The sequence below is a fragment of the Macrobrachium rosenbergii genome, chromosome 3 (assembly GCF_040412425.1).
Source record: "Macrobrachium rosenbergii isolate ZJJX-2024 chromosome 3, ASM4041242v1, whole genome shotgun sequence".
Classification (NCBI taxonomy): Eukaryota; Metazoa; Arthropoda; class Malacostraca; order Decapoda; family Palaemonidae; genus Macrobrachium; species Macrobrachium rosenbergii.
The window spans coordinates 83411646-83429733 of NC_089743.1; the positions used below are offsets into that span (position 1 = coordinate 83411646).

An 18088-nucleotide genomic window follows, 5' to 3' on the forward strand; every position below is an offset into this window, starting at 1 on the left:
TAGAAGTTCCGAAGACGACTGGCAGAGGACGACTGACTGATTTAATTTGTTAGCTGGCGTCATAACAAAAAAAAAAAACACTCGTCGATAAGTGCGAGGGAAAACACCAACCAAGGACTGGTACTTCATCAGAGAGGAGAAAGCTACGAAATTGTGATTCCTAACGTGTCACCTGAAACACTAAATGGATAAACCTTCAACCCTATTAAAATCTACGTGAATAACATCAAGGATGAAGACATAGCCAGAGAAGAATTTAGGAAGAAAATGCACAAGACAGCCAGAGAAGAATTTAGGAAGAAAATGCACAAGACAGCCAGAGAAGAATTTAGGAAGAAAATGCACAAGGCAGAAGACAATAGAAGAAAATGCAAACATAAGACAATGGAAGAACATATATACGTTAGAAACTTGACGCTAAAATGTCGATTACGGCGTTGAAAATAAGAAATATTCACGTTCATATAACTTCAACTTTCCTATTTATAAACTCATGATGGTCGATTTCACATAACATTTTTCTGCAGAAAAAATGTGTTGCTTTTCATCGAACAAACCTTTCTACTCTCCCATAATTTTGGATGGGTGTGATTTTAAGAACTAACCTACTAATAATATCTGTCTGCACCAAGTTAAGTCAAACTCCAAATTCAAAAAGTCAACTAGCCGAGAAGTGAATAACTAAAAATGACCATGAAAATGCTGTGTACATTCATAAAGTTAGTTCCTTTTCCATCGACAGTAAAAGCCTTGAATTCATTAGATTCCTTTTAGGCAACATTTTACGGCTATTACGTCATGCCTTATCGAATAGTTTCATAAAAGGTGCGTCATACATTTACCGACCTCCAGCGTTAACAGCCTTGCCATGCTTTCAACAAATACCTGAAATAGACGTACCTCATATTAAAAGCTATCGTGACGGTAAACGTACAGGAGCGTATATATAATATAAATAAAGATAAAAGAAAAAACAACGCCGATGCCTACGGACCCGAAATGTAAAATTTGTAGTTTTTTTTCGAATTCGTTTCTTAGAAGTTGAATTTAAGCTCTAAATTATGGAAAAACATCCCTGAAAAAGTTGAAAATGTCATAACTTAAAAAGCTGCTTATGTCAGATAAATGAAGGAAAACATTTACTTGAAACCAGGAAAACCATGACATGTAAATTAAGAAGCTTCCAAGCCCTTTTAATTCCGGTTGAACCTTGCATACTTATCGGCCGTAAAAAAATGACGCCACGTATATTTTCGAAGCCCCCGTCACTTCCTGCTCATTATAACTTACACACCAACTGGCGAATCCTTGTACTGTGTACGAGGTTTCATTACCATACAATCTTGATGAGGATTCTCATGATTTATCAGTATAATTTACTAGCGTTGCATATTTTATAACAACGACCACTACGTCTCTCATAAACAGAGATCAGAATAATCATGAAACAAACAAAACAACGAAAAGAGAAATAAATCTACTGTCTCTCTCTTAAACTTACAACCCGCTAAAATAAAAGACTAACGTGCGAGCCTTTAGACGTACTCCGTTATTCACTATAAACCCCATGCCAATCTCACCTTTAATTTCCTCTTAATTAGGCAACATTAATAAAAAATAGAGGACTGCCTACAGCGCTTTGGAACTCCAATAAAGATAACGTATCACCGAGCTGTCGCAACCCATCTCATTATCGAGACATTAAACACAGCCCGTCAATAACTTTGACACAAGCTTATTAATAATCCAGTCATGTTGAAAAACCGAAGTCACTCGTGATGAATGGGCGTGAGCCAAGGATGATGACAAAGGGACATAGGCAGCTCTGACCTCCGCCCTCTCGTGCCCATCTTACCTTTATTGGCACACCCCCTGCTGATTCCATCGTACAAATTCTTTTCAAGCCTGAGGGCTTGTTCATCAACTCGAAGAATACATCAACTGGGATTTTACGACGCTTAAAAACCGAATACATTCAAGATTTAGCTTACAGTCTAATACAAAACAAAAACTAATATAACCACACTGTAAACTCATATACATAACTGCTACAAGACATCTGACATAATCTACGCATTATGAACATTAAGTAACACATCTTTCAATATCTTTTCCATATGCCTCTCAAAACCACAGGGCTTCAGGGTGCTCGTTGTCCCTAAGAGGGAATCACCGTGACTCTACTTATTTCAATTTGTAGTCAAGCAATATGTTCCCGTCATTAGACCTTGAAAACTGTTGGTTATTTGCGTCACGGCTTCTAATCCTGCAATACATTAATACAAAGCCGGCAATAAAATACTTAATTGTGAAAAGGAACGTGGATGGCTTTTTAAAAAGGTGGATAAAGGCTGAAAAGGCGGCGACGCGTATGTCTGTGGGTGGGCAGGAGAGCCGTGAAGGATGGGATGGGGTCTTAGGATGGAGGGAAGAAAAAAAGTGACGCAGGTGTGGGAACGGGTACATAAAAGCCTCATTTGTTCGGTAATTCTACGCTCTCTCAGACGAGTCTGTCACACGCGCTCTTAAGCTACACAACAAGATTACAGATTTAGTAATACAAAATAAAACTAAAAGATCCCTTTACACTTTGTAATTACAGCAACTAATTCTCAAAAACCGAACATAAACACGAAAAAATAATGCAAAATTGCCAAACATCTCTCGTTCAGTTATACGCATTTCATGCAACTTTATTTTTTATAAAACACTCAATAACTAATGGAAGTGAATAAATCAAACCGAAAATCTATAATGCCACACAGCAGTGAATTAGATACGCATACACAAAAAAGGGGGTGGGGAGAAAAAACTGAAGGGCGAGCGAAACCATCGGAAAATCGGGAATGGCATAATGGCCCTAACCTCTCTCGAGTTTCACTGCTTTCTCCTTCGCTCAGATCATCACAGGACTTCAAAATTGTTTGCATTTGTAAAATACAGTATACATACGTATCTACAAATATGGAAATATTACTGATATTTATTATTTTACATTATATATTTATATATATTTATATATATATATATATATGTATATACTGTATGTATATATATATATGTATATATATATATGTATATATATATATATATATATATATATATATATATATATATATTATATATATATATATATATATATATATTGTATATATATATATATATATATATATATATATATATATATATATATATATATATATATATATATATATATATATATATAGTGTCTGTACTGTATATATATATATATATATATATATATATATATATATATATATATACTATATACATATATATATATATATAAAATCTAAATAAATAATCTAAATCGTTTTGATGCTTAAACTGGGCTCCGGAGGGCACCAGGGGAGTTGGAAAACCCCGACTTATTTGGACAAGAACTATGAGACGAAAAGCAGGAGCTGAGTGGAGATTTGCGGAAGTGAAAGCACAGAACAGTAAGTAGTAGAGTTACACATATGCACTTTCCGTCGTACGGCTCTAGAGGCGATGATAATAAACGATGGTAATCTCAAACATATATGAATTTCATATCCAATTCAAATTCATGGCTTGATTTCCTTGTAAATGAAGACCAAAATGAGTAAAACATACCGAGCACTAATAAACTTCCTGATGAAAATGTGAGTCAGTAATTAAACAACATTCATCGCTAAGCTTAAAACAGACATTTACTTTAGTGAAAGTAACATCTGCATTATCCTACGAGGTAAGAAGTATTCTTTCAGGAACACCCGACTAGAACTTTGAATGACTATCACAAACTAATACTGAGTGAACAACTGAAAACATACTAAGATGAATGTTATATATTATACAGCACACATAATTTCAAAACAGATATACTTATGAAGCCAAATAAAAAATTGAAGAATTTATGCAGAATAAGCCATAACAGCTTATCGCTCCTATTTATTTCACTATATACAGTATACGCACATGTACGTATAACTGGACGTACGCAATATGCAATATAACGACAACTGAAAACTTAATTCAAATCCTTACACATCAAAATAACAGCAAAAAATATGAAAAACAATTTTCGTGACGCAATAATGTATATTGCGAAAATCACTGGAGGGGAAAAAGTCAATCTCTTGATGCCAATAGAAGTCTCTGGCACGAACTGTCATGTACACGGAGGAGAGACGTCGTGTTTTTTTTTATAGAGTAAACACAAAGGTATTTGCATTTTCATTGACCTGCACTCGGCAAATACATGAGAGAATATTTGCATGGGTACCTTAGTACTTTTACTTTCATTCTGGCCAAGCATAGAAAGCTCAAATAGATCTAACGTCTGTATTTGCATCCGACCCCTCTTCTCTCTCTCTCTCTCTCTCTCTCTCTCTCTCTCTCTCTCTCTCTCTCTCTCTCTCTCAATCCAGCCATAGAACCTGCAAGTCTACTTTCAGCGTCGCGCATGGCTGCACACTTCATTTTCCAAGACCGGATAAAAACTAGAATACATACAATAAAGACGGAACGTGCATGTCGTTCTGACGCTCCCTGCCTGCCCTTCCACGATTTCAGTTCTCTGGAAACATTTCAGCTCTCAATATTCGATTAACTTTTTAAAAGAGAAAGTGAACTGTATGTAGCAGTTTATTCCGAATATGGGAATGTAAAGTGTACCAATTGCCCATCTGACAGGATATTAGCACAAAATTTATTTATAAATGTTATGGATAAAACCAAACTTAACGGTGCGTCGGATAATAATGAATAATTAATAAAAATATCTTTTGTTATCAGGCAGCAACAGGAAAGTTTTGAGAGGAGATCATTCCAAATATAAAACTAGACGTGGCCATCACAGACTGCAAACTCTGCCAATGCAGAAAACTAACACTCGGTCATTTACATTTCTTTCATAAATGCTAAGAGGCAACATTCATTGATACCAAAATTCGCTTTGCCGGTTATACCTTGTTTTACAGACAGCAGGGAGATGATGTTTTCTTTATATAAACATCACAGAAAAAAAAAAACCAGGAAGATGATGTTTTCTTTATACAAACATCTCAGAAAAAAAAACAAGAAAAGATGAAAACTGCTAATGCAATCTCTAAACTAACAATTCATAAACGTACGATAACTCAGGCAATCTTGCAAACAGACCAACCAACTTAACCACAAAAATAGCCTTCTAGGATGAGGTTAAAAAATGAACTTTTATTAACATTGTTAACTTCACAACACGTGCCAAGTAACGGTTTACTGAAGGAAAAACTTCCAGAACTTTGGGGAAACACTTCTTTTGGCTTCGCAATCTACTTCACCGCAGTGCACACTTCAATAGGAAGCCACTGAACCGTTCATGGCGGAGAAACAGATTGCAAAGTCGGAAGAAGATTTCCTAATGTTATATAAAAGTTTTTCCTTAAAAAAAAATCGACACGACTGCTTTAGTTCATAATTCAGGATACTTAACTTTAATGAAGATTCTCGCTTACTGTAGTGTGTGTGTGTGTGTGTGTGTGTGTGTGTGTGTGTGTGTGTGTGTGTGTGTGTGTGTGTGTGTGTGTGTGAGAGAGAGAGAGAGAGAGAGAGAGAGAGAGAGAGAGAGAGAGAGAGAGTCAAGTATACCTTAGTTTTACCAGACCAGCTCTCCTAGGGCTGGCCCGAAGGATTAGACGTATTTTACGTGACTAAGAACCAACTGGTTACCTAGCAAAGGGACCTACAGCTTATTGTGGCATCCGAACCACATTATAGCGAGAAATTAATTTCTATCACCAGTGCTAGCCGACAACTCTACCGACTCGCCCGACGAAGAACGAGAGAGAGAGAGAGAGAGAGAGAGAGAGAGAGAGAGAGAGAGAGAGAGAGAGAGAGAGAGAGAGAGAGAGATAATTTGCATTTTGCCAAACTAATGACCGATCTAACAGGGGTTTCACACAACAACGAAATGAGAAACGGCCTAGCTGGATAAGGACCAATGACGGGAATATAAAGGGGCACAGCGACATATATGATGGATCGTGTGAGAGATGTAACCGAGATTCTTAGAATTCTGCCTTTTAATTCTGATGATCAATAAAGAGTAGAATGGCGGGGAGACGGCTGCAATAGACGGATGAGGCGATGGGGCAGGAAAACCAGAGAGCATTGGAGGCGGAAAGAGAAATTGAGAGTGAGAAGTACCAGCAACGCCATGAGAAAAACGAATTTGTGAAATGAGCGACTCGCTTATAGGAACATTTGATCGCCGAGGGCTAGTACTAAACACGGCGAAACAGTGATTCATCTACACTGTTTCGCCGTGTTTAGTACTACCCCTGGGGGACTAAATTTATCTTGCCTTATTTAGTACTAACCAGGGGATCAAATGTCCCTGAGTGCATTTGATCGCCCAAGTACTAAACACGGCAAACGCATTTGATCCACCAGGGGCTAGTACTAAACACGGCAAAACAGTGTAGATGAATCATAAATCACTGTTTCGCCATGTTTAGTACTAGCCCTCGGGGGATTAAATGTATCTCGCCGTGTTTAGTACTAACCCCTGGGGGATCAAATATCCCCAAATGCATTTGATCTCCCATGGGCTAGTACTAAACACGGCGAAACACATTTGACCCACAAGGGCTAGTATTAAACACGGCGAAAGTGTAGCTGAATCATGAATCACTGTTTCGCTGTTTAGTACTAGCCCTCGGGGAACAAATATTCCTAAGCGAATTGGTCATTTCACAAATTCCCTAGGGATTTCGTGAAACCCCTGATCGAAATTACTGATTTCACATATTCCTATAACATATAAGTACAAAATCTTACATGCATCAACTTACCTACTGATCGTCACAGATTTACTTGTGTAGAGATACGAACACATACCTGTAAAGAGAATAAACTTTTCTTTAAAAAATTGTTTATTTTTTGTATAAGTAAAATTTCAGTAAACCTGGAATATATTTATTGAGTGTTCTTTAGAGTTGAAATCGAATACAGTATCTAGAAAGTTCACTATATTTGCCTTAATAAGGTAAATAATTATAATTTCAAAACATGAGTGGTAGACTTTTATAAATTTTTCGCGCTCTTTATTAATTTCATTATTCAGTAAAACGTGATTATTCACAATGATTACTGCCTCTTCCTGTTTCTGAGGGCAACAGACACTCCACTCCTTTCCTTTTATTGAGTACTGCAACAGGAAATATTTCCCACTGTGGGTTAACATGTTCTGTTCTCAGGTAAAAAAAAAAATACTAAAAGATCGCAGGCTTAATATCAACGCATATATTGACTTTAAAGCTGGCAAAGTAGTAGGTATACGACACTGTATAACCCTCACCCTTTTTATTCAGTGTTTCTTTGACTACATACAACTCTTTTAGAATTCTAGGCGTCGTTCTTGAATGTAAAGTTATCTTTGGGAAACATATCCGGTTTAACTTTTCTCCTACTGCACAAAGAAAAAAGTCGATATACTGAGAAAGTCTCAAGACTTTTGTAGGCCTGGCTATCTTCAGGAAATTTCTTATTTTTTATTCTGCTGTCTTACATTCTGCTCCTCTGCTTGCAAAGTAGCAACTTAAATTATTAAGGGAAAACGAGCTATATCGAATTTCTTAAAAATTTTATTAATGAAACTTACTATCCTACCCTTAAAAAATTTTCCATAATTCTGAACATCCTATGTACTTAGATCTTCCCAAACTATGCAATCAGTCACGTAGTTGTAATCTGCAGTTAATTCCAACTAACTTGCCTTATTTTGTGTGAAGTGTAAGGCCACAAAATTTCTATAAGTTTCTTTTTCCTACCTGTAACAAAATTGTGGTATGCTCTTCCTAGTTGAATATATGAAACTTTAAAAACATCAAACTAGGGGTAAATGCATTTTTGTTGACTAGAATCGTCCGGGTTCCATTTCCTAGTTTACTGGTTTTATCTCATTTGTTTTTCCTTTGATATTTCTCTATTACAGTTTTTCGTACTAGGGTACTTTCCTTTTTGGGATCTTTTAGGTTGTAGCATCGTTTTTCCTATTACGGCTGAAACTTGAATAATAATAATAATAATAATAATAATAATAATAATAATAATAATAATAATAATAATAATAATAATAATAATAATAATAATAACAACGGTGAAGACATCCACAGTGGTGTAGATGTAAATACACATTTTTCTAAATATATTTATATCTACACCACTTTGCATTTCTTCACCATGTCAGTAACTCATGCTATTATGATTTTCCTGAATAATAATAATAATAATAATAATAATAATAATAATAATAATAATAATAATAATAATAATTTCTGACAATTTCACAACCAGTCTTTCACAACGAATATTTTACCGGCCAGGAAACGAGACCTATAACCCAAAAATTACAGACACAATGAAACGAGTTGGGAAGAATGTCTTTCGTAGATCAGAAACCCGTTCACAGCCAGAGAGAGAGAGAGAGAGAGAGAGAGAGAGAGAGAGAGAGAGAGAGAGAGAGAGAGAGAGAGAGAGAGAGATTTATAGATAACACTGACTATCTCTGATTCCACTTTGTATTATGGAGGTACAAATCGATTCAAAAACACATTTTATCACTATGGGTGATTCGCTCTAATTTCATGTATCCACTCTAAAAGCTTTACGATATAATCGCAGTTACAGTGATAGGGAGTGCGAAGTATCATATTTTACAGTTAATGTGACTCACGGCATTGCCGAGTGGAAATATGCTTGAAGAGTCGCATCCCTTTCTCGAAAGTTGAGAGGACAAGACGAAACAACAAAACACGTTCCTGACATATAAGGGCTCGGTCACCTTTGGGTTATTCAACCTCAACATATGCCATGATGTTTGTATTCTTACCGAACACAAAAACACGTAGGCCACGCTCGTCTCTTAGGGCAAACATCGGCTATGTTTGCACTTTCCTCATAGAACAACATTGCACAGAGCATTCACCTTCGCGAGCACCGTACAACCATCATGAACCCTGCAACGCCTAACCAGCGTCACAAGTGTTGTACTATCACAAATATTTCATGGGAGTTGCGTGTCACCGGCTACTTGCAACTCACCAAAATGACAAAGGCACCATCCCTCAACCGGCCCCTCCCCTTCCCCAAGTCAACTGCTCACGTATGAACTACACATCTGCCATCACGGTACGAAATCTCTCCACCTCCTCCTGTCAATGTCCGCAATACTTAATATTATCCCCTAGCCGTGGTCGTGTTAAATATTAATCGTAACGAGGCAAAACAACAGGTTTGAAGGCCATTACGGAAACATAACGCTCCCGCTACTTTCCGAGTACCATATTATGAAATTAAGACGTTAATTACGGCTGCAGTACATGATATCAATAACGCGCCTTGAATGCCACGCCGAAGTACTGGCGCCAGGGATGTTTCCCGAGGTCGGTCACGAATAAAATATTGCCTATAAATATGAACTTCTGTCGCACAATACTTGGTCGCCGTTCAGCACGTCTCAAGCCTTTCGACACACTCTCGGGGATGTAATGATGTTTAGAGTATGTTGCAAGCAATGGCACCAACTCGGGAGAAAAATGAGCTTTTCGCCATATACCTCATTTGCATCAAGTTTAAAATGCATACGAAGCCACCACGGCAACAAACCTCAAACAAATACCGAAAACCCAGTCAAATTATAAACATGTTCATAGTTCAGTGACCTGTAATCAACGATCCCATACCTCCATGAAAAAATACTAGCTCCATGTCCCCTGCTGGTTAAGCCATCTGGAAAAAAATCAACCCGTGGGAAAACAGTAGTTCAGCAAAAGGGAAAAAACACAATCTAAATGTCCAGTAAAGGAAACTGATTACCAATACGTGAAAATACATATATATGCAGACATGTATATATTAAGAAAAACATACACATGGTGAATATCAAATATATAGCACCAATTTTAATGACTTAATATTTTTCCAACCTGATCGATAAACGCCATTAACCTCAGTGTGTTTATTAACTTAAAAAGTGTACACGGTTAATTTAATTAAATCACTACATACACATAAGAATACATCTAACGGTGTCTGTGTCTTTCAATAATAATATATCTCTACTGCATATTATCGAGCACCTGTATCGTTAAGATATTGGAATTTTCACGAAGTGAGGATCATAACTCTACGTTTTTCAATCTGGCCTCGCCTCAGCGCATTGACAGGGAGCCAAAAATGCCGAATAATAATGATATGCAAAATTTTCGCCAGAGGAAAGTGTCATGATTTTAGTATGTTTTACCTAGGAATCTTTAAGATTTCTATTAACAATCCCAATGTTGTATCTGAAATATATGGAATACATGATTTTGATGCTTACCTCAAAATGATACTGAATGGAATTATTTATGCTTCTCAAAGTAACTGAAAAAACTTAAAAAATAAAAACCTAGGAGGAATAATTAGCGATCAGAAATAACTACCTATAATTAAAAAAAATTACTCAAAATACTCAGTCATTCACGGTCTCTTTCACGAACAGCAGGAAGCAGCCATTTCCTTTGAACATACTTAAGCGACAATGACAGAATAGAGGGCAGCGAAAAATCCTGCGCACACATCCCGACACTGATAAACACAAAAATAAATTGTTTTCGGGAACAGAAACAAACAGACACACACACACAGAAAAAAAAAAGGAGTACCAAGAGCGTACGCCACAATGGCATTAGTAAAAATACACTCACAGTCTAGTGGTATTGATCTTTCGTGCCCTCCACAAGCGAGAGCAGCAATAAGCCGCAAGAGATAATTACAGAATAAGTCATCTGGGACTTGGGTATCATTATCAGTAGGACGTATGTTGAACTGGGGGGGGGAGGAGGAGGAGGAGGAGGAGGAGGAGGAGGAGGAGGAGGGGAGGAGGAGGAGGAGGAGGAGGAGGAGACACATACACATCAGCAGGAAACAAAAAGGGGCTGTATGCATCTAAATGCTCATTGATTGACAGAGTAATAAATTATTATCTGGCTTCTATGACGTGGGGTCACTCAGCCTTGCAACAATTACAGTAATTACTATGCCCCCCCAACACCCCCCGCCGCCCACAACACTAGCGCAAGGATGGAAAATCTGATAATGACATATTTGTTGGTTAATGCTGCATATTCTTACTTCAGTTTATTCAAGTTGCAATTACTTGCTGTCGAAGGAAACACACATACACACACATACATACATACATACATACATAAAAACACACGCAGATGTCTTGATCGCAGCCACCGTTCATTCCACCCTCAAGCAAACTCCTAAATAACAAGCAACTGAAGTCGGCATGTTAAGCAAAGGGCAGATCCATGCCCTTTGCCCTCTGCGGTAATTGCAAAGAGATAAACGGTAAGCCTACGACTTTCACTCACGAATAGGGCAATTATTATTCCCATAAAGCCTACTGGCTTATTATTTCCCTGCCAGCTGCCGTTAGGGAGAACAGAACTTCAATAAAGGCACTAAATACCTTCGTGACTGGCTTCCCTGCGAAACGTCACACTCTCCCATGCTTCGCATACATCAATGCTGGGGCCTAATTGAGATACGAACGCTACTTAATCTACCCGAGATACATAGTTGGTAAAATATCAATAAACCACCAACAGTAATGGGCGGAGGCTTTTATTCGCTGGCATAGCTTTGATAAGCCGCTGGGTTTTATGTTATATGGAGGGGAAACGGGTGATTTTTAACTATAATGTATGTCTTAATGATAAACAAGAGCTGTTAAAGTCTATAGAGATTTCATGTGCCACGTAAATATCACCTTACACACTTTGGTGTATTGGTTAAACCTGAGTCGACTATGTTAAATCTTTTGTAAGTAACTCCAGATCACCGCTTAAAACCGCAATACATTTTCAACTATACAACTTCAATACATCCCGTAGGACAGACCTCTTACACAAGAGTTCTGTAGAGCCAGTGCTTCAAGGCAAAAATGGGTAGACAAATCGCGAGTTCATGAAACAGTAACCCCCGACATTACATCCCCCCACCCCTCCCCCTTAACACCTGGGTAATGCTGTTCACTTCAATTACCATTGTTTGCAGCGACCGCCCACCGGCGCACAGCAGAATACGCCTTTGTCCCACGGAACACAGGCAGCCTTCAGTCAAGCACCGCATAACAGAAGGGATGCTCAAGCCAATTCACTCCAATCTTTCTCTCCTTGGGCATCCTTTCACGCATTTCTCGCTTTTATAAAGGCGATTTCGAAAGACCAAATCAAAATCAGACCAAGGAAAAATATAAAGAAAATTAACTTCATTCCAACTTCATATATGAGAGAGGAAGAGTTGCACAATGTCTGTCTTCCGCGTAGTGGTCAACGAAGGGGTGAAAATTGTGGATTTCTTATGGCACGCACATTTTTTTGTATCAAAGAATCAAAAGAGGTCAAAATAAAGACTTTCCTCTTTAAAAGAACATGATAAAACGAAGAATGAGATCCCCTTTAATAATCGAATTATAATAATCCTTGATTTTCATAGCAAGAAAAAAAAAGCTAACAAGATAAAATACACAGCAGTCCAATGAACACAGGCACAACTTTTTTTCGTTTTCTTTATTCCATAAAAATGTAATGGAGTTACACTTGCAAAACTGGCACCTTAATTTTTTCATCCAGACTTTACAATAAACACCGAATATATCTCTCCTGAGAGATAATGGAAAGAAACTTTTACTTCAGCTACTGTAGTGGAGGCCAAGCTTTATATAAAAAATTCTCCCTGCCTCTCCCTCCACCAGCAAAAAGACGACGAAAGATAGCCATCCGTTCACTTTGGCGATTATTTTAATATCAAGTGTGCCAACCAATCAAGATCGGTTTCGTTGTCAACACGTCAACATGATTGTATCTTCATTTCTAACAATGCAGCGTTTCTCTTCTATACATGAATAGCTAACGAGATAAAACAGTTCTAGAGTAAACAAATGGAAAATAAAGGCTGTTCCAAACTACCACCTTTCAAACTTCCGTGGTTATTAATACAGAACTACACTGACATTCTTCTCCAGTACTGTAAATCACGTGTGGGTTTTATTAGTATTATCTATCCATGAATAACGAATATAACTGTTTACAATAAAAAAGGACGATAAGATAACGGAACAATCCGCTCGAGATGGAACTTAAAACTTGCTGTTTTTCCTTACCTTAACAACAAAATTCCCTAAATACTTTATCTAAACCGTTATATTCCCTAACCTTTCCCTTCTCTTTCATGCATGACTAAGTTACCGCTGAAGTCCTCCCCAAGTAATGACTATCAGTTGTGTCAAGTTTCTATCGGTCTACCCATTCATATAAACCACAAAATGAAAAAGGCGCAGTTCAAAATCCACCATCACGTCCTTCAAGTTTTCCTTTATGCTTCGTCGCTGCATTTAAATCTTAAACGTGGATGTTCAAGTTGCTTTATCCTAACCTACAAAATACTGCATCATAACCATGATATAATCATTAGCTTGAGAGACTAATCGTGTTTCATTATTAATTATTCATTCCCAACCTCTGACCTCACTTCCTTGGACCTTGATGAAGCACAGTCCGAAATACCTCATCGGTTTTATAATGCTAACAAAGAACGAAATTGAAATTCGACCAAAGTCAAAACTCATTATCACGTGACAGCTTGCAATGCCTACCTCAAATAATGATCGAGGGGAAGGCTCCGATGAGGAAATATACAGCCAAGCGGTAAAGTGTCATTCCACAAGTATTTTCCAATATGTAGTGTCTCAACAACTTGAGCAAATTATCACACAAAATAACTTGATATTAGAGGTATCAAGAACATTTAATCTCTTGGTAACATTTTTACAGAAGAGACTAGAGTAAGATAATTATTCGTCTAAAAATGTTCGCATAAGCTCCAAGTGCAGACATCAATAATACCAAGACAACCTTGACCACGAATAAACTGCACTACACTGGGGTGTCAAAAACAAATAAATGACAAGTGTACACACGCATACACACACACAGACACATACAACACACACACACACACACACACACATATATATATATATATATATATATATATATATATATACACATACATATAACGTACATGGCTTTCAAAATGACAGTGCATGTGAGCACGCACATTATGGTAAGATATCACCACCTCAGACATGACTCATGACAACCAAATGTTGTGCCACAACCACATCTGCTCCTACGAACGTTAACTATTCAACCTTTCACTTTTGAATACCATTACACAAATAACCAAGATATGCATCAGCAAACGCTCTAATTACTGCGGTCAGATTTCAAATTCTTTATCGATTAATCATATAATTTCCTCGCTTATTTAAGAGGATAAGGCTTCATAAACATAATTAACAGGCAAACTAACAGAATAATCAAAAGCAATAAATCATAACCACATGATAAAAACTACAATAATATCGCATTTGCAGATCGAGTTAACATGCTCGAAAAATATTTTACGGAAAATGTAAGGGTCAGCAAATCTGACTTTTGGGCTGAAGGATCTGTCTTCCTCATTTCCTAAATCTCTGTGGTTTAACCATTCGTGAAACGAGCTAAAGATAAACAAGGGTAGGTTATCATACTCAAAGGAAATTACAGACAAGAAACTTACACCCTATATAGCTAAATAAAATACAGAAAAAACAAGCAGAGACGTGTTCATTCTCTAACCAATTTGAGTAATGCACAGTCTTTCAGAGAAAAATATAAAACATGGAACTGGCTTTTAGAAAACGATCAGATAACTTAATATGGATACTGAGGGCCAATTTACTCTACCAAGATTCTATTAAGATGGAGAACGAGTGTCAGTAAGCATTATACAGTATATGAAATAAAAAAATAAAACTTAAATTTGAGGCATATGTTGTTTATAGTTTTCAGAACAGAATGAGCCATACTTCAGCAACACTTCCATTTACAGATACAATAAACAAGTCCCTAGTAATTTCAGACCAACAGACTAAGGGTATATGAACATATACACCAAAGATCAATGAGAAGGTGGACATGGCCGGCTGATCAAATCTTCCTGACGCACAAGTAGGAAAGAATAGAATCCCCTGTCTTGAAACAGCAAAGCAAATGACAGACAGACAGACAGACATGGCATGGCATGACATTAAAACACCTTCTGAGAAAATATGTTAAATACATTACTCTGGAGTGTGTGTGTGTGTGTGTGTGTGTGTGTGTGTGTGTGTGTGTGTGTGTGTGTGTGTGTGTGTGTGAGAGAGAGAGAGAGAGAGAGAGAGAGAGAGAGAGAGAGAGATTCTCACAGATCTCAAGCGGTAATTGCGAATTCCAGTTACCCGTCTGAACCTGCCCTTGAGAACATTCACTTTTAAAGCAAGGAAACTTTCATCCCCCGGGATTTTCCACAATCTTAAATCAGTAACTTAACGGAGCAGTCGATTGACACTATCACTGGATTATTTATTATAACTCTTCCCATTTATTTTGTCTCTTCCTGTCATACTCAAGAGAGACCGAGCTATTTTCGGGATATTTTGCAACTTCGGGTCTCGGGAACCTTCCGGTCATATCTTCTGAGTAGAGGTCGAGGTGTGGTTAGGTTATTACCCGTATAACAGTTTAATACTAAAGCAAAATTGTAGAATGATACAAGCATGGTCAAGAATGTCAATCACAAAGCAGAGAAATGGCCGCGGCAGGCAAAAAGTTGTTCTAAGCATATATGAAAAAAATGCTATCCAGCTAAATAACATATTGCAGGACATTTGCAAGGCTGCCCGTACTTGGAAAATTTAATAAAACATGGGTTGCAGTTCAGTATTCTGGCAAATTACGAAAAAATTTAATCAGGAAATGAGAAAGACTTTCTGTAAGAAATAAATCTCAGGAACACTGAACTGTGTAAGGTTTAGTAATTTTCATTTGAACACCTGTTGATAAACATTAAAAAATATTATCAAGCTTCCACACGCTTAAATTATATATATATATATATATATATATATATATATATATATATATATATATATATATATATATATATATATATATATAACTATATATATATATATATATATATAAAAACATGCGCGCTGGCATACGTATCATATACAGCATACATAAAAGAAAAATCTGTATTCAATAGTCTATTCAAATCCAAATCACTTCTGCATTGTGTATATACACCTGTCGACAAAGCGTTCCTCGCCAGCCTAAGTCGAGATCAACAAAAGAGCGAGCGATCTCAATTTCCCACAGCCTTCCAGCACAATATCACACACAATGAGCAAAGCACAAAAGGCCAGTGATTGATACACGGAAGCCTAACGACTCCAGATCCGTCGACCCCGACATCGATCTCCTTTCCAGGACCCTCAAATCTTCTCTTAGATTACGCACAGATTACTCCACGTGAGGGAGACTCAAAGCAAGATGGAATGACAGAACAAAATCTACACTGTACGTTTAGATAAGAAATAAATTAATACCAAACCACCAAGTAAATAGTTGAATAAACAAAACTAAGGACACCGAAAAAATATGCGACAAAAATGGAACAAAAAATGTGAAAAAAAAAAAACGAGAGCGAGAGAACGAAACAACAAGTCCATTAGCAACACAGATTTCCGTATTGTATGAACGAGACCATAAAGGGAAAAAGAAATATGGCCAACTGGAAATCTGACCAGCTGATAAAAAAAATGTTATTTTGGATCACCTCTCAAGCGATCACCGAAAATCAACTTTATATCGCCATAAAAAAAATAACCGAGGGGGCGGGAAAGTATCAAATACAGAAACACGTTACAATAAAGAAAATCACCCAGTCAGCTAAAAACAAATAGTGGAAATGTTCTTTTCGGGAGCCTATCAATCAGGCCCTCCATCAGGCCCAGATGTCTGGAGAGCAGACGCAACTGGGGTGAATCTGGACCCCCTTATGCTGGTCTCCGCAATATGTCCTCCGAGATCTTTATTTCTATTTACACTTACGGGAGACAGCGAAAATATATTTTTGTGACCCGATGTTGGGAAAAATTCATGTTTCAAGGTTACGTCACTGGAATAAGGCCAAAACCGGTGAAAAATACGACAATGTATATGAATATGATTGCAAGACATGCATAGCATCTCTCTCTCTCTCTCTCTCTCTCTCTCTCTCTCTCTCTCTCTCTCTCTCTCTCTCTCTCTCTCTAATATAAATATAAATATATGTGTGTGTATGTAATACACACACAATATATATATATATACAGTAGTATATATATATATATATATATATATATATATAATTATATGTGTGTATGTATACACACAATATACATATTATATATAAATATATATGTATGTATATGTATATAATCTTACATTATATATATATATATATATATATATATATATATATATATATATATATATATATGTCTGTGTGTGTATGTAGTAAAATTTTAAACAAACCGCGAGCAAAACTAGAAGTGGAAAAGACAAACAAGACTTAGACGACACTGAAGGCGACGACAGCATTGATGATGCGTTCGGAAATTCTCTTTCCCTTGGCGGCTTACTGATGATGTATGCCAGTCACACACTTCCTTGTTATTAACATAACTCCCGCAAAGGGGGGAAGAGGATATTAATGGGGAAAGAAATAAGGAAATAGGCGACATCAGCCGAGCGAGGAAATGCCATACTAATGCCTTGAAATGAAGTTGCTTGCAATGAAATATTGATTACTGTTAACCAACTCGTTAAAATTAGACACCAATCAAAAAAATGACAATGGCGAGTAAATTTAGTGTTATAAAATAAGCAAGCAAAACCAGAGTAAATTAGCACAATGAAAATGATGCCAAGAAAGATGAAAATATTCACGAATATAAAGCATTTAACAGAAAGTGGCATCTGAAAGTTGACTGAAGACCTTTTAGAAAGAAGCTGAATTTCTTACAGCGCGGATAAGACCCAATACGAGTATATACCGAAGACAATTTTCAAAGAAAATTCGCCTCCACGGTAACGCTAAACGTCCATTTCAACAAGCAATAATTTCAAGAATAAAGGTCGATAATATTCAGCGT

At 37.0% G+C, this 18088-nt stretch overlaps 1 protein-coding gene across 1 annotated transcript in view; it reads right to left on the bottom strand.

The window, feature by feature from the left end:
- The window catches only part of LOC136826426 (mucin-5AC-like), a 258342-nt gene that overhangs the window by 128814 nt on the left and 111440 nt on the right, over positions 1-18088 (bottom strand). The window lies entirely within an intron of this gene.